Source organism: Electrona antarctica (genome assembly GCF_951216825.1).
Source record: "Electrona antarctica genome assembly, chromosome: 23".
NCBI classification, from domain to species: domain Eukaryota; kingdom Metazoa; phylum Chordata; class Actinopteri; order Myctophiformes; family Myctophidae; genus Electrona; species Electrona antarctica.
In genome coordinates this window covers 30,686,987-30,705,476 of record NC_136804.1, presented here as the reverse complement: position 1 = coordinate 30,705,476, position 18,490 = coordinate 30,686,987, and the positions used below count along the sequence as shown (strand labels likewise).

At 43.4% G+C, this 18,490-nt stretch overlaps 1 protein-coding gene and 1 long non-coding RNA gene across 2 annotated transcripts in view; one reads left to right on the top strand and one right to left on the bottom strand.

The window, feature by feature from the left end:
* Positions 1-4,209, bottom strand: part of pik3cg (phosphatidylinositol-4,5-bisphosphate 3-kinase, catalytic subunit gamma) — a 44,893-nt gene extending 40,684 nt beyond the window's left edge. Inside the window, exon 1 of the mRNA XM_079493897.1 lies at positions 4,077-4,209. The gene's annotated coding sequence lies outside the window, so the exon portion shown is untranslated. The remainder of the gene's footprint in view (positions 1-4,076) is intronic.
* Positions 4,210-12,077: 7,868 nt separating this feature from the next.
* LOC306916043 overlaps positions 12,078-18,490 on the top strand; it is a 10,516-nt gene continuing 4,103 nt past the window's right edge. The window contains exon 1 of the long non-coding RNA XR_013788919.1: positions 12,078-12,220. This is a non-coding gene — a long non-coding RNA (uncharacterized lncRNA). The remainder of the gene's footprint in view (positions 12,221-18,490) is intronic.

Genomic DNA, 18,490 nt, shown 5'->3' with positions numbered 1-18,490 from the left:
TGGCGCTATAACAGGCCAATGTGAAAAGGGTGCGATATATTCCTCAGCCTAGTAAGAAAATGTGTGAAAGATTTCACGTAAATTGCATGCTGCGTTCATGATTTGAGGCTTTTGTTCAAAACGGGGCAATCTTGCAAACTGTGAAAGCCAATTATAGCCAATTAGGATGGAATATGAAATATCGGACAGATCCGACTTGAGCACATGACAATAGAGATACTGTGTAACGATTTGTGAGATTTTTGGACAGAATCTGGAGGAGTAATATCAAAATATGTGTTTTACAAAAGTCGGCCTCCTGGTGGCGCTATAACAGGCAGTTCTGGAAAATGTGGGGCAGAGGTTCATCGATGGCATCCAGGGAGTGTGTGTGCAAAGTTTGGCATCGACCGGGTTAACGGTGCCGGAGATTAGCTGGTAACAGACGGACGGAAGGACACACACACACGGACACACACACGGACGGAGTGCAAAACATACTCTCTCCCCATGCCTTCGGCCTGGTGGAGACAATAATAAGCCTTCAACATAAATACATGTGTTCCAACAGTCAATCTCTCTCAAGAAAAACACGTCAAGCTGAGATATCTTGACCCATAGACAAAAGGTACAGCACACCATAAGCTGTTTCTGACCATCCAATTGTATTTACAACATTTTTACAACAGTGGTGGAAAGTAACTAAGTACATTTACTCAATTTTGAGGTATTTGTACTTTACTTAAGTATTTCCAATTTCTTAGGCCCGACTCACACCTTTACATCTACCATACAACATTGATGCATGCTTGTTGTATGAGATGTATAGCTGATGCAAGCTCGCAATGCATTTCCAATGGGAGTAACATGGTTTGACACAACATTTGTGTTGTATGGCTTTCGGCTGTGTTTCGACTGCCCCCCTCCCCCTCATACAACACAAATGTTGTGTCAAACCATGTGACTCCCATTGGAAATGCACTGCGAGCTTGCATCAGCTATACATCTATTATACATTTGAAAACATGTGCCCAAGCCCAGGAAAGGAACATAAAGTCACCAGCTACTACGTCACTGACACGCTGCAACACGCTGCAACACACACTGCAACAACACACTAACACGACACAGCCTTACCCTCCGCGTCGATCCACGGCTATCTCCTCATGTCGCGCCGCACGCCCACACTCAACAACACCCGCGTAAAAACTGTCATTGCACTGACACTACAGCCGCCTCCCGTCCAGACTCACAAACAATATCAATATCAATAATAAACACAAACACGCCACAAGCACCGACACCCCCGCCTAATTTGTTGCCAGGTCTATGACAATAAGCCCAGAAAAAATGCCATTCAACACGCTACTTACAACTCGCTTACAATTCGCGGACCTGGCAACACTGCATCCTGTCTCCCCATTGGGTACGGTTGCAACAACACGCATTTGCACTGCATCTTGGGAGCAACACAGCTTAATGTAGGGGTCACCGATTGCTGTGCTACATCCCCCTCATGTTCTCACCACCCCGTTTGGCTACACCACACACACTAACCTACACAATTCTCCACATGCAACACAGGGCCCTTATTGGCTAGCCCCCTCACATGGCGATCCCCACACCCGACCCGAGGCGCATATATGGATACGAACAACAACAGCAACACCACACGCACACGCGCGCCCTGCAACAACAAAAAGCTACGTACAGTGTGTGTGTGTGTGTGTGTGTGTGTGCGCGCGCGCGGGGGGGGGGAATTTGGATCGCCGCGCGATGCAGCGCAAATTGCACTACACTACACAGGGCTCGACAGTGCGACTACCTACTCACATTTGCTACTTCACATATCACCGTGCAAGTTGTACAATTCACTTTGTAGCACCGGTGCGACTACACAATCCGATCTTTAAAGCTAAACGTTGCGCAGTTTACATCCAAACGAATGTGTCACTCTCTCGGTTCTGCACCGCTGCTGGAGAAGTATAGCACTGTCGAACGCAGCGCAACTAATCCCCCCCCCCCAGCGAGGGAGGACAGAGAAGAGAGCGCGAGAGAGAGAGAGTGGCAGTGGCAGCCAGCAGCGATGTAAGATGAGCCTGTGCATTTCACGCTTTTCACCCTATATAACTTCAACGCATAGGCAATCAAGTCAACACCATTAATTAATGACTGCTGTGTAGGGCTGACGATTGCGTGATGCTTATATGTACAGGATTCTATAGGTCACCACTTTTGGTGTGACACACACACGGCTCCTGTCTCTGTTCACAATGCGTTGTCAAGATTTTGGAGAACACTGATAGTTCCTCCTTTAGTAATTACGCTGTGGAAGTATTCACAATAGACTACTTTTGGATTTATTGGGCTTGGCAATTTGGGGCAAGGAGGAGGAGGAGGTGATCACGCTCCACAACACCACATTGGTGGCTCAAGGCTGCATTTATTTCCCTTTTTTTCCCTCTAGACGGTGCATGGGATGATGTGACCCCCTCCAGCAGGCTAGGGAGCCCCGCTCAGGTTAGCGGCAAATGACCGCGGGGTGCGGGTTGCCAGGTTTTTTTAGAAGTAAAGTATTCAAAACAAAACACATTAAAATCCAAAACATATATATATAATAATATATTTGAATTCACGTCATATTTTGCGGCATTTTGACCTACTTTCTCTGTTCATTGTCAATGGCAAATATTGACACATGTGGGGACTAAAGCTGTATATAGGATAGGAGGGCCCTCACACACATGATTTCATAACTTTTCATCGTGCTCCTAAAATAATTTGCGTGCTACTTGGACAAATGCTAAGCGTCGAGCCCTGCTCACACACACTACAACACGCTTAAAACTCGCGGACCTGGCAACACTGCATCCTTTTCTCCCATTGGCTATGTTGATAATTTGTTGCCACGTCTATGAAAACAAGCACAGAAAAAATCTACACCTGGCGTGGAACAAACGGGACGAACCAAGGCGCATATATGGATAACAACAACACCAACAACACTACACGCACACGCGCGCACGCGCTGCAACACAAAACAGCTGCATACAACGCGTGTCACTGTGGACTTCTGTACCTGTGGACTTCTGTATCGCAACGCGGGCCAACGCAACTCTGGGATGAGCGGGCCGAAGGCCCGCGAAATTCTAGTCTCATACAACAAGCATACATCAATCTGTTGTGCACGTGTGAGTCGCCCCCAAGTAGGCTACTAGTTACTTTGTAGATTTTGGGTATATCATTACAAAACATTGCCCTATTTCGGCCATTTGAAAATAGCCGATCTACAAGCTCACAATGTGTTGCATCGCAAAGCATTGTGAGCTGGTAGATCTGCTATTTTCAAAAGACTATTATACTTATACATTTGAAAACTTTAAATGGGACATTCTGCACAAGTAGCCTACTTTTACTTTTGGTACATTTTGAAGCCAATAGCCTACTTACAGCATGGCTTCAGAGTATTTTCTATATTGCAGTATTGATACTTTTACTAAAGTAATTGTAAAACCTTTGAGTAGACCAAGTTTTGCTGGCATCAGCATTCAGCACACAGCAAAGGAAGTGTTGAAAACAGGAAGCAAAGCTACACACTGATAGACAACAACAGCCAACAGTTTTTAAACTATACAGTTTCACAACACAAAACTACACTGAAACAATGACAGCCAACTGTTTTTAACTACTTAACAACACAAAACTACACACACTCAACAGCCAACCGTTTTTAACTACAGGTTAACAACACAAAACTACAGTATACACACTGATGACAACAAACAGCCAACTGTTTTTAACTACAGCTTAACAACACAAATAAACTGCAGTATACACACTGATGACAACACACAGCCAACTGCTTTTAACTACAGCTTGACAACACTATAAAGGACATGAGACGGATTGACACTGAGAAGAATGCAAGACAGTATAAAGTGTAAAAGCATAACGTATAACAAACAGACACATGCCATGATAAGGAAAGTCGGTCACATACTAGCTATGGGGGAAAAACATAACGGTTCTGCCATCATATTAGGAAAAGGGTAGGCTACCGCATAACGGTTAGTTTTGTAAAAGTTTTCCAGACTCACCGCGCAACGCAGACGCAGATGACGATAGAGTGATAAATGTCATTGATGCTGTCTCATCTAACTAACAACCATACTGCATGCTGAAATACATCTGTGTTGTGTTCAACACTGACTCACTTCAGTAAGTCCCCTGAGTGTGTGTGTGTGTGTGTGAGAGAGAGAGAGAGAGAGAGAGAGAGAGAGAGAGAGAGAGAGAGAGAGAGCGAGAGAGAGCGCGCGCGCGCGTGTGCGCGTGTCGCACCCCGTGCGTCCTTGGTTCCCAGTGTTGCCAGATTGTGTGAGAGAAATAAGCAACCAAGTCCATGAAAACAAGCCCAAAATAATTGTGACGCGTTGTGATCTTGTAGATCGGCTATTTTCAAAGCAATCATGGAAACAAATGTGACAAAATGTGGAATATTCTTTGAAACACAAATCTTGTATGGGAGTTCCTGGCACAAAGTAGTTTTACATGTATAGGGTCTTTAGTTGGACAAATACATTGATCTGGAGGTCCTTGACATGAAAATATGTGAGAATCACTGGTTTTAAACCACATAAATAGCAACTACCAGTCTACTACACTTTAGGAACAAGCCTTAAAAAACACCACAGCCCGCGCAACTTGCAGAAAACAAGCCCGAAGTCGCTTATAATAAGCGGACATGGCAACACTGGTGGTTCCCCTTCTCAAGTTCTCCTCATGCTTTGCATCATGTTTGTAGTCCTGCGAGACACTTCTGTTCTGGACTACATATATAGACGAATCCGCGGAGCGGATTGATTGATTGATTGAATACTTTATTAGTCAGAAATGTAAACAGTACAGAGTACAGTCAAACATTTTGTACTTACCCAGTAGGGGTGTGCTGAAATATCGATATGGCGATATATATCGATACGTCCTCCCGCGATAAATAATCGATATTGATTATTAAAAATGTACAAACACTATTAATTTAGTGTTTGAGTGGTGCAACCACTATAGACAGCTGTGTGTGTCCCTCCTCGTGTCCGAGCACAGTTCCAAGTTCCAAGTATTTTGTAGTTGCAGATATCGTGATCGTTGATGACATTTCATACAATATATTGATATATCGCAAATATCGCAATATATTGAATATCGTGATATTATCGTTATCGAGGGCCTAATATCGCGATATATATTGTATCGTGAGGTACCCATATCGTCCCACCCCTATTACCCAGTGGAGCATAGGCCATCAATGACTCTTCTCCATCCAACGTGGTTTTCGGCTGTCCTTTCCGCATCTCCCCAGCTGATTCCCTATAGGTGCTGCCACACTATGGAAAGAGCCGCGCACGTTCTCGGCTGCGCGCAGCTTAAATTCTGAGTTTTTAGACAGCTGTTGGATGGAAAGAAGCTCCACCTCCGCGGAAGACTTGCGCGACGGCCAGATTCCCGGAAACGCTCTCCTCCGCGCAAGTCTTCCGCGGAGGTGGAGCTTCTTTTCCATCCACCAGCTGTCTAAAAACTTGGAAAATAAGCTGCGCACAGTTTAAGAAGTGCGCGGCTGTCGACCGTTTTGCATTTAGGTGTGGAAAGGCCTTCTTAAGCTCCGCCTCAGTGTCCCACCTGCAGGTGTTCTTAGGCCGCCCTCTCTTCCGCTTCCCCTGGGGGTTCCAAGTCAGTGCCATGGCACGTGCGAAAAATAAAACTTCTGGGAACTCAGATTAGGGGCGTTGCAGCAACATAATAAAAAAAGTCAACCAAAGAACAAGATTCCTATACAGGATATCCTCACTGGTCAACAAAATCACCTTGAAGATCCTAACAGGAGCGATGTTACGCGTTACTATGTTACTATGGTACGTAACTATGTTACGTGTAGTGCTCAACATCAGCAAGAGTACACATGTTACCAACAAGAATCTGTATGCCGGAATATTCTGGGTGAGCGACAAAATAGCAGCCAGGAGAATGAGACTCGCAGGACACTGCCAGAGGCACCAAGAGCTCCCAGCCAGCAAACTGGTGCTGTGGGAACCAACACATGGGCACCGGTCAGCGGTCACGAGGACGTCCCATACTAACATTATGTGGATATACTCAAGAAAGATGCAGGAGCGCAAAGCACCAACGAGCTGGTTGGATGTATGGAGAACCGGAAGCAACGATGGAGGGCTCGTCTGAGGACGACCTAGAGAGGAGCCCTCCTACAAGGTTTATTCAACTATGCATGCACCTCTTGGTACCACAGCACCTCAAGGCCCTTAAAACAAAGCTCCAGACTTCCCAAAACAAACTGGTCAGGCTACTACTTGGCCTCACTCCCAGAAACCACCTCACCCCTGCCCACTTTGACAGGCTGGAATGGCTTAGGGTTGACGTCTGACGACTGAGTACAGCATCTTGCAACATGGGTCTGGTCCACAAGATTCGATACACCACCAAGATACCCATGTACCTGTCTAAATACTAATACCTAATACCTTAATGTCAATGAAGTCCATGCACCACAACACCAGAGGGAGTTCAACAAAACATGGGCAACCCAGATTCGGCACAAACAAGGGACTAAATTAATTTCGCTCCTATGCCACCAAAATGTGGAACGCCCTACCAACAGTCATTAAGACATGCAAATCCCTTGACTCCTTCAAAACCGCTCTCAAAGGGCACCTACGGATGGCTGCAATTCGAAAATACCTCCTCCTATGATGATGATGATTTCCTGTTTTTGGCTATAGTGTATAATTGTACGTCTCTAAATGTTATGATGAATTGAACATGGTGGACCCTATTGTAAACAAGTGTAATGCTTTATGGTGTCGTCCACAGTTAACAGTCTTGTATTGAGTTGTGCTTGAAATGTAGGCCTACTGTAATACTCCAAAACTGTTAATAAATTCTACAATCAATAAATCAATCAATCAATCAATCAATCAATCAATACATTACCCGCCAAAACAGATGAATTGTCTTTATTCAGACTGCAGCCATCTTGCCAGCAAGGTAGACATTTTATTTTTCTTGTCAAGAAATTCCTTGCATGTGATTTTTTTCTAAGTGTTGGAGTTTGGAAGCGCTCGTTGAATATCACTCAACAGCCCATGCGTACCACCTGTTTTGAATTTGCACATAATGCAGGAGGCAGCAGGAGGTTGCTTTACTGATAACGAGCGCTTCCATACTCTGATACTTAGGAAATAATCATCTGCAAGGAATTTCTTGACAGGAAGTAGCATAATATGTCTACGGTGGATTTTTATGAAACAAACACTTTACAGATTGAAAGAGGATAATTCAAGCTTTCCCTACAGCTGCAATGTTGGTGAGTTTCACGTTGTTTAATATAATTAGATAGGACTTTTCTGTTTGGATGAATGGGCTGTCTATGGGAAGTAGCACCTAGGTAGCACCTTGCTGGCAAGATGGCTGACTAAATATGGAGGGAAGGTAATTGGAATGTACCAATTGGCAGGGGAGTTTGCATTGTGACTGAAAATGTACATTGTCCATACAAAGAGTGGTGTTGCTAAAAAACATGAAGAATAACCTACCTCATGAATGAAGATAATTTACTCTGGTTTTGAAAAGATTATTACTATTTTTGTCTTTGTCACTTGAATTTGAAGTTGAGGTTTTGTAGTGTTCCTTTGCTAAGGTACGTTTGGTTTGTCCCAACCAGGAAGACTACTGGTATAATAAACTATGCATTGTTTGTGGCCTTCTGTTTGGCCAGAAGCCTGAGCTGGGTGTTTGTTCAATGGAAGACATGGTGGCCGGCCCGGAGGAGGGAGGTGTATGTCCTAATGGTGAGGAAATGTTTGATGCTTTTATTATTGATTTTGGCATGCCAAAATATAATGGGGATATGGTTGAAATTGGTGGCATACTACATTCCCTTTAGAGTTTGGCAAGTGTGCAGTTTTATATGGGGGAGCTGCTGGCATCAATACAGGGTATGAATCGTATGATTAGTTGGGCTTTTTTATAGAGTGTAGGCCTAGTTGTTTATTTGGGTTTGGGTAAGTGTAGTTTTTTTGGGCTTGTTTATCGAGTGTAGTTTATTTGGGCTTGTTTATTGAGTGTAGTTTATTTGGGCTTGTTTCCAAAGTGTAGTTTATTTGGGCTTGTTTCCAAACTGTAGTTGTTTATTTGGGCTTGTTTCCAAATTGTAGTTTATTTGGGCTTGTTTCCAAAGTGTAGTTTATTTGGGCTTGTTTCCAAACTGTAGTTGTTTATTTGGGCTTGTTTCCAAATTGTAGTTTATTTGGGCTTGTTTCCAAAGTGTAGTTGTTTATTTGGGCTTGTTTCCAAAGTGTAGTTTATGCTAACATTAAAATGCTAACATGAAACCTGTGTAGTTGTTTATTTGGGCTTTACTTGTTTCCAAAGTGTAGTTTATTTGGGCTCGTTTCCAAAGTGTAGTTTATTTGGGCTTGTTTCCAAAGTGTAGTTGTTTATTTGGGCTTGTTTCTAAAGTGTAGTTTATTTGGGCTTGTTTCCAAAGTGTAGTTTATTTGTGCTCGTTTCTAAAGTGTAGTTGTTTATTTGGGCTTGTTTCTAAAGTGTAGTTGTTTATTTGGGCTTGTTTCTAAAGTGTAGTTGTTTATTTTGACTTGTTTCCAAATAGTAAGGGCATTTTACCAGGTATTTGACCAATCTGGGAACTAAATCGTTACCAAGAAATGTCTTCACCAATGTGTTTCTAAAGGTGTCTAATAACATGTACTAAAAGTTTGAAATTCAACTCCCGTGGGAAATTTGAGTTATTAGCAATATGTGACCATACCATTAACATCCTATATAATCAAAATGTCATCATTCTTACGTAGCATGTGACATATGAAACTAGGGGGTTTTCATGATTCTGAATCCATTCCAAGCATTAGTTTTGCACGAAACACCCATTGGGCTAAATTCGGCCATATCCACTGTGCTGACCTCATCACATTTGTGATGACGGCTATGGCTGTTTTCCTCCCAAGGAGTGTTTTTTGTGCAAAACGAATGACTACGTCTCAGAGGCAAATATTGTGCTTTTAGGGAGTTATAAACTTTAGCAGGTTTGGTAGTACTTTTCTCTCAGCACATCAGTACTTCTCAAGCGCCATGGCAACGAGGACGAATACTTTGTGCCGCGCTGCAAGCTATTTTTGAATCTTGAAAGAAGGCAATTGTAGAATTCACCTCGGGTCTTTAAGGGCCACTTCACCCCTTTTGCAACCAGGTCTTATTTTAATGATGTTTGGGAGGCAAACACTTCCCTGGGGTTATTATGTGGGTATATTTGTTTTTAGATATTTTAGTATTTCAAAGTGTCCATGGACTCCATGATGTCATTGTCATTGACACTGGGCTCACTTCCTTCCTGGACTACATGTTGTCTCAGTAAGACAGCCCTCCCAATCCACAAGGAGGAGCAGTGCACCAAAGGATTATGGGAATTGTAGTCCAGGAAGGAAGTGAGCCCAGTGTCAATGACAGATGACATCATGGAGTCCATGGAGACTTTGAAATACTAAAATATCTAAAAACACAAATTACCCACATAAAAACCCCAGGAAAGTGTTTCTTGTATCCCAAACATCATTAAAATAAGATCTGGTTGCAAAAGGGGTGAAGGTGGCCCTTTTAATGGGAATTTTAGTACCGGTCTTATTTCCCCTAATAAACAGCCTGTGTTTGCGTTCCTTCTGTAGGATGCCCAGCACAGAGAGGCCATGGGTTCTCTCCACACAGCAGACGGGTCCAGTCTCAGCACAGAGAGGCCATGGGTTCTCACACACAGCAGACGGGTCCAGTCTCAGCACAGAGAGGCCATGGGTTCTCTCCACACATCAGACGGGTCCAGTCTCATCTCTGAGGTCCGTCAGCTCCGCGCTCAAATGGAGCAATTCACCAAGGTCTGTAGTTCACAATGCCCCTCCAACCAAACCCTTGTTCTCATACATTCGTTTTCTTACACTTAGATTTAGTTCTTACACTTGTTCTTACAATGTTTAGTCATCAATATATAAGATTTATGCGGCATCCGTGGACAAATTTCTTAATCATTCGATTAATGTACATGAAACCCACTGTCCCTATTCTGAGCATGTAATAAAAGAGACAAACATTCTGTCAAAATAGCAGATCTACCAGCTCACAACACAAGTTGTTGTTGGCTAGGGTTAAGTCCCAAGGTTGGCCATAGTTATTCTGGAGAGAAATCAGGTATTTCTCACTTGTTCTTCTGTGGCAGGCAGGCAAGTATTTCTCACAAAATAATCATTCTGTAGCAGGCAGGTATTTATCACGTAATAGTTATTCTGTAGCAGGCAGGTATTTATCACGTAATAGTTCTTCCTGAAATCAGTCAAGTATCATGTAATTGTTCTTCCTGAAATCAGGTGAGTATCTCATGTAATTGTTCTTCCTGAAATCAGGCGAGTATCTCATGTAATTGTTCTTCCTGAAATCAAGCGAGTATTTTTCACATAATTGTTCTTCCTGAAATCAGGTGAGTATTTTTCACGTAATTGTTCTTCCTGAAATCAGGCGAGTATTTTTCACGTAATTGTTCTTCCTGAAATCAGGTGAGTATTTTTCACGTAATTGTTCTTCCTGAAATCAGGTGAGTATTCTTCACGTAATTGTTATTCTGTAGCAGGCAGGTATTTATCACGTAATAGTTCTTCCTGAAATCAGGCAAGTATCTCATGTAAATGTTCTTCCTGAAATCAGGTGAGTATCTCATGTAATTGTTCTTCCTGAAATCAGGTGAGTATCTCATGTAATTGTTCTTCCTGAAATCAGGCGAATATTTTTCACAATTGTTCTTCCTGAAATCAGGCGAGTATTTTTCACGTAATTGTTCTTCCTGAAATCAGGCGAGTATTTTTCACGTAATTGTTCTTCCTGAAATCAGGCGAGTATCTCATGTAAGTTATTTCAGAAATCAGGTGAGTATCATGTAAGTTATTTCAGAAATCAGGTAAGTATGGGGGGGGTCCTTTCTCCAGCTTCCCGGATGATTCCTTGAACCGTCTCAAACTCATTTGATCAAGGCATCATCATTCACCGTGTAGTAGCCTGTAAGGTGAGACAGTCAATATCATGATTCACCAGCAGCATTTATGTAACGGGCAACTGTGATTGCAATCTGAATGCATACGTACACTGCGGTCGCAACTGTGATTGCATGTCTCCCCCTTCCCCTGCCTGTCCCCTCCCTTTTCTCATCCCCTCTCCTCCCCTTGGTTGTGTGGGTTCGTTTCCCATCAGTGCGGTTAACACTATACAGACTCACGGTCCAGTATGGCATGCCACTAACTCATCATCCGGGGAGCCACTCCCTGGAGTCTTTTTGTCTCCCACTCAGTTCCATGGACTTCTATTATGGACCCCCAACAGGCTATCAAGAGTGTGACCGTGGACCAGGCCTCTTCATGGACGCAAATATTAAACTTTTAAAAACATTTTTACATTAGTTTGAAATTTTGAGCAACATTAATTAAAACCCACCTTATCCCTAATATACCTTTCGGCTATTTTAAAAAATAGCCGAGCTACAAGCTCACAATGTGTCGCAAGGCTGGGGAGCGAAGCGGGCCTGGGCTCGCGCCGCGGCTGGAGGAGCGGTCGCCCCGCGGCCTCCCATAGGGGTCTTGCGCCCAGGAGAGGTTGGGGGTGATCGCGACTTTGACTGGGCGTTGGGTTCTGCCCGTGGGTAACCAGGTCTTATTTTAATGATGTTTGGGAGGCAAACACTTCCCTGGGGTTATTATGTGGGTAATATGTGTTTTTAGATATTTTAGTATTTCAAAGTGTCCATGGACTCCATGATGTCATGGACACTGGGCTCACTTACTTCCTGGACTACATGTTGTCTCAGTTAGACAGCCCTCCCTATCCACAAGGAGGATCAGTGCACCAAAGGATTATGGGAATTGTAGTCCAGGAAGGAAGTGAGCCCAGTGTCAATGACAGATGACATCATGGAGTCCATGGAGACTTTGAAATAAACTAATAAACAGCCTGTGTTTGCGTTCCTTCTGTAGGATGCCCAGCACAGAGAGGCCATGGGTTCTCTCCACACAGCAGACGGGTCCAGTCTCAGCACAGAGAGGCCATGGGTTCTCTCCACACATCAGACGGGTCCAGTCTCATCTCTGAGGTCCGTCAGCTCCGCGCTCAAATGGAGCAATTCACCAAGGTCTGTAGTTCACAATGCCCCTCCAACCAAACCCTTGTTCTCATACATTCGTTTTCTTACACTTAGATTTAGTTCTTACACTTGTTCTTACAATGTTTAGTCATCAATATATAAGATTTATGCGGCATCCGTGGACAAATTTCTTAGTCATTCGATTAATGAAACCCACTGTCCCTATTCTGAGCATGTAATAAAAGAGACAAACATTCTGTAAAAATAGCAGATCTACCAGCTCACAACACAAGTTGTTGTTGGCTAGGGTTAAGTCCCAAGGTTGGCCATAGTTATTCTGGAGAGAAATCAGGTATTTCTCACTTGTTCTTCTGTGGCAGGCAGGCAAGTATTTCTCACAAAATAATCATTCTGTAGCAGGCAGGTATTTATCACGTAATAGTTATTCTGTAGCAGGCAGGTATTTATCACGTAATTGTTCTTCCTGAAATCAGGCAAGTATCTCATGTAATTGTTCTTCCTGAAATCAGGTGAGTATCTCATGTAATTGTTCTTCCTGAAATCAGGCGAGTATCTCATGTAATTGTTCTTCCTGAAATCAGGCGAGTATTTTTCACGTAATTGTTCTTCCTGAAATCAGGCGAGTATTTTTCACGTAATTGTTCTTCCTGAAATCAGGTGAGTATTTTTCACGTAATTGTTATTCTGTAGCAGGCAGGTATTTATCACGTAATAGTTCTTCCTGAAATCAGGCAAGTATCTCATGTAATTGTTCTTCCTGAAATCAGGCGAGTATTTTTCACGTAATTGTTCTTCCTGAAATCAGGCGAGTATTTTTCACGTAATTGTTCTTCCTGAAATCAGGTGAGTATTTTTCACGTAATTGTTATTCTGTAGCAGGCAGGTATTTATCACGTAATAGTTCTTCCTGAAATCAGGCAAGTATCTCATGTAATTGTTCTTCCTGAAATCAGGTGAGTATTTCATGTAATTGTTCTTCCTGAAATCAGGCGAGTATTTTTTCACGGTGGGACCAGTGCAACGTGTCTGCTAATATCCAAGCTATGTTGGGGGGGAGGAGGTCGCTCCCTGGGCAAGGGTGGATGTTGATGCTGACTCAAGTTCTAACGCACATACTTTCAGATGTAGCGTCTCTTTAATACGGAGCACCGGCCAGTTCAAGCGCCGCAGCCGACATGCCTAACGGGGTAATACCAGGACTTTTATTGGTGTAGGAGGCTGTTGCTCCTTAGGGTGCACTCACACGGTTAATGCAATTCTCTGTGCTCGTTGGGTGTTGTGTCATGGCCGCCCAGCGGCCCAATGCATTTCCAATGGAGGTCACATGGTTTGACCCAACATTGTGTTGTGTGAGGGGGAGGGGCGCACGACTGCGCCCCTCCCCCTCACACAACACAATGTTGGGTCAAACCATGTGACCTCCATTGGAAATACATTGGGCGGCCATGACACAACAAGCATCCAACGAGCATCCAACGAGCACGAGAATTGCATGAAAGGTGTGAGCTCAGCCTTGGGCCTCATTCACACGTACCAAACACCAATCAAGCAATGTTTGGTCGTTTTTTTGTTTTTTTGGGCCACCACAATGCTTTTCCAATGGGAGTCACATGGTTTGATCAAACATTTGTGTTTGATCGCTGATTAATGATTGCTCCCCCCTCATCAAACAAAAATGTTTGGTCAAACCATGTGACTCCCATTGAAAATGAATTGGAGCAGCAATTAAAAAGCAATCAGGCATCACACACGGACCAAACATTTGTTGTGTAGGTGTGAACTAGGCCTTAGGCTGAGCTCACACCTTTCATGCAATTCTGGTGCTCGTTGGGTGTTGTGTCATGGCCGCCCAGCGGCCCAATGCATTTCCAATGGAGGTCACATGGTTTGACCCAACATTGTGTTGTGTGAGGGGGAGGGGCGCACGACTGCGCCCCTCCCCCTCACACAACACAATGTTGGGTCAAACCATGTGACCTCCATTGGCAATGCATTGGGCCGCTGGGCGGCCATGACACAACACCCAACGAGCACAGAGAATTGCATGAACCGTGTGAGTGCACCCTTAGGCTGAGCTCACACCTTTCATGCAATTCTGTGCTCGTTGGATGCTCGTTGGATGCATGTTGTGTTGTGTCATGGCCGCCCAATGCATTGCCAATGGAGGTCACATGGTTTGACCCAACATTGTGTTGTGTGAGGGGGAGGGGCGGACGACTGCGCCCCTCCCCCTCACACAACACAATGTTGGGTCAAACCATGTGACCTCCATTGGAAATGCATTGGGCCGCTAGGCGGCCATGACACAACACCCAACGAGCACAGAGAATTGCATGAACCGTGTGAGTGCACCCTTAGGCTGAGCTCACACCTTTCATGCAATTCTCTGTGCTCGTTGGGTGTTGTGTCATGGCCGCCCAGCGGCCCAATGCATTTCCAATGGAGGTCACATGGTTTGACCCAACATTGTGTTGTGTGAGGGGGAGGGGCGCAGTCGTCCGCCCCTCCCCCTCACACAACACAATGTTGGGTCAAACCATGTGACCTCCATTGGAAATGCATTGGGCCGCTGGGCGGCCATGACACAACACCCAACGAGCACAGAGAATTGCATGAACCGTGTGAGTGCACCCCTAGTCTCCACGCCCTCCGCACCCCCACCCGATACGGGCAGCACCCCCTTCTCCCCCAGCTTGGTTATGAGATGCTGCTTTATGTCTGCTTTCTTTTCACTTACAGACACACTCCATCCATAATGCTTTGCCACATCAACCAGGTCACATTTTCACAGTTGTTCTACCTTTTGCCATGAGGGATTTTTCACAAATTCACTTGCCCTATCCTCCATCATGAAAAAAAAAAAAGCTGGTAACCAAGCGATGAGAAACAAACACAAGCATTACCTGCACCGTCGACACGAACCACAAGATGGCAGTAGACGAGCCCCCAATTCCTGTTACAGCCACAGCCTAGGGGAACTGGACTGCAACATGAATGCGATGGACCCCTCTTAAAACCTCTCGAATGAACCACCAGCACAGTCTTTCCATGGGTTTTATTCCGTCTTTAGGGGGGGGGGGGGGGGGGGGGAGTCTGAGCAGCAAAAACAACACAAAACCAACACTAACTATTCTAACCCTAACTGAACTGTCCGGAATCAACAAAGGAAAATACAATTACTACCCTAACTCCTACTCAACAAAACATCAGAAAACGGGGGCCCCAAAATAAAGAACCCCCCCCCCCCCCCCACCACCCTTAGCAATACCCGACTGGTTAGATCATTGTGATTGTTATCTCATCATAAGGTGATAGTGATACACAGTGGCACTAGGGGAATACATTATAGAGCACAGAGTGAGCAGTGCATTTGCTGGCAGTCCACATGAGAGTGAAGAGAGGACGCCTGGCACTGAACAGAGGTGGCCTTTTATCCTCCTCCTCCACCCGCCGAAGACCAATCACCTGTTAAGGAAATTATGAGGTCCCATCATTGGCAATTAGCAGAGGGAGGCGAAGGCATGACACAGCACAAGGAGTCCGGCATATGGTCAGCATCGTTCTTTATTCGTTCCTATCATCTCAGTACAGCAGAATCGTAGCATGGTTGCTCATCGTCGTACAGTCAAGAGTGAAGCATCACCCCGTTTCCCCCCCAAGTTGTCCCTTTCCCTCCCCTTTATTTCCCAACCACACACCCCCAAATTGACAGTCAGTGACAGGTGTTTTATTCAAATACAACAGGACATGGACAGATAATAACAGGTGGTCATACAACATCTCCGTTTATGGTCGGAGTTAAGCAAGCAGGAAACAACATGCTATTCTCATCCAAGCTAAGATGAGAGAGCACACCACTAGCAACACCTTTGTTGACAATGGTCTTCGTGAGCATGGGAATGCAGCTGTCAGATTGACAGCTGCATTGGTAGTCTCCTTTTTGCTCTGACAGGAATAGTTACCCCAATGTGTATTTGCTGACATGGTGTTTTACAGTAGGATGGAAAAATGAGATGTATATATCTATTTGGCAATAGTAACACCTTGGCTGCCTGGCTTGGAAACTGATTCAGCTGTCAGGTGACAGCTGTCGGTCAGTCCGAATGCGTATTTGTGATAGTCCATCCTATTTGACTGAAATGAAATACAATTATAGTTCTTATTGAATAGTAGAATTGGCATTCTAAAACTGCCATTACACACCGCCTCCAGGCTCCAAGTCGCCAACTACTTTCCAAAGCAGTCACTTAACTCTCTCACTCTCTGCCCACCTCCACAGACACACCTGGCACACATCACTCTCTCATCAAGCCACCACATACCAGGGAAAAGAAGGTTATATTGGAGTAAGGAATATTGATATTCCAACCTCCCATACTCGTATAGACCCGGGGTCGTAACACCTATTATATTTCAAATGTAATAGCTATTAAATTTGAAATATAATAGCCAATTATATTTCAAATTGAATAGCTATTAAATTTGAAATTGAATAGCCTATAAATTTGAAATATAATAGCCTATTATATTTCAAATTTAATAGCTATTACATTTGAAATATAATAGCCTATGATAGGCCACACCCTATTATAAGGCAATATTTTCTAAATTTCATTATGCTTTAAGTAGCATGTGACGTGTCAAACTAGGGTGTTTTCTGATTCTGAATCCATTCCAAGCATTAGTTTTGCATGAAAAACACTCCTTGGACTACATTTGGCCATAGCCACTTACCCAAATGTCCCCAAAATGTGCTGACCTCATAACATTTGTGATGATGGCTATGGCCGTTTTTAGCCCAAGGAGTGTTTTTTGTGCAAAACTAATGCTTGGAATGGATTCAGAATCACAAACGCCCTAGTTTGACATGTCACATACTACTTAAAGCATAATGAAATTTAGAAAATATTACCTTATGTCGATGGTGGCATCTTGGATTAAGGCAAATTTAGGGTATTAGCAGTGAGCAGATTAGGGTAGATTTTTTTATCCTGGCTAGTAGAATCAGGTGAGAAACAAAATAATCCAATTTTGTCCAACCTCTGCCATTTAATTATTGGAGTCTGCCTGTGCTATATTAACTCATTTGGGGGGGGGAAATAAGTTTTTCTCCTCTGGTGAAAAGCTGGAATTTGCGCGATGGTAGGCTCTCAGTCAAATCTGGTCACATTTTACTCAGAGGGTGAAAGTGAAAATGAAAGTGGAGCCCAAAGCACACGTATATGTATGTAGTGAACTTTGTATGATTTGGTTCTGTATGGTTGTTGTTGTGATTTCCTTTTTTATGTGTTATTTGTGCACCAGTCCTTCCTGTGCTCCCAGGCAGCACGCCGACCAGTAAATCCTGTTTTTTTTTTTTTTTTTTTTTTTTAAAGCTGCAACTGAGCCAACTGCTGCCCCTGAGGCATTTTTACCACTTTCATGTTGGCGTCCCTATATTTTGGGCATGTTGGCATTATTGTCAAATGTTTTGGGCATAAACGTAACCGTGTGTGTGTGTGTGTGTGTGTGTGTGTGTGTGTGTGTGTGTGTGGGTGGGTGCGTGCGTGCGTGACTACAGTGTCACGACAAAGGGCCAAAAATAGCAAATCTGTACGCGCTGCGTTTTGAGCTTGATGTTTTGTTTGTTGTTTTTTTTTTAACCCATTTTGACCTGAGGTCACATTCTAAAAATGTCTTCTTAATCCTGGCAGTTTTCTGAAAAAGCTATGTTTCTATGTCAGTCGTTCTTTGATTTTTCAAAAATAGCAGATCTACAAGCTATGAGCTTGTAGATCTGCTATTTTTCAATCCTTCAAACGGCCTTTCCATCAATGCCGTGGCCTGATTCCACTCACAAAATGTCATATATAGCATTAGGTTATGATGTTATATCATGTTGGATAATCATTAGGTTATGGTATGTTGGATAATCATTAGGTTATGTTATATCATGTTGGATAATCATTAGGTTATGATGTTATATCATGTTGGATAATCATTAGGTTAGGATGTTATATCATGTTGGATAATCATTAGGTTATGATGTTATATCATGTTGGATAATCATTAGGTTATGATGTTATATCATGTTGGATAATCATTAGGTTATGGTGTTATATCATGTTGGATAATCATTAGGTTATGATGTTATATCATGTTGGATAATCATTAGGTTATGATGTTATATCATGTTGGATAATCATTAGGTTATGATGTTATATCATGTTGGATAATCATTAGGTTATGGTGTTATATCATGTTGGATAATCATTAGGTTATGATGTTATATCATGTTGGATAATCATTAGGTTATGA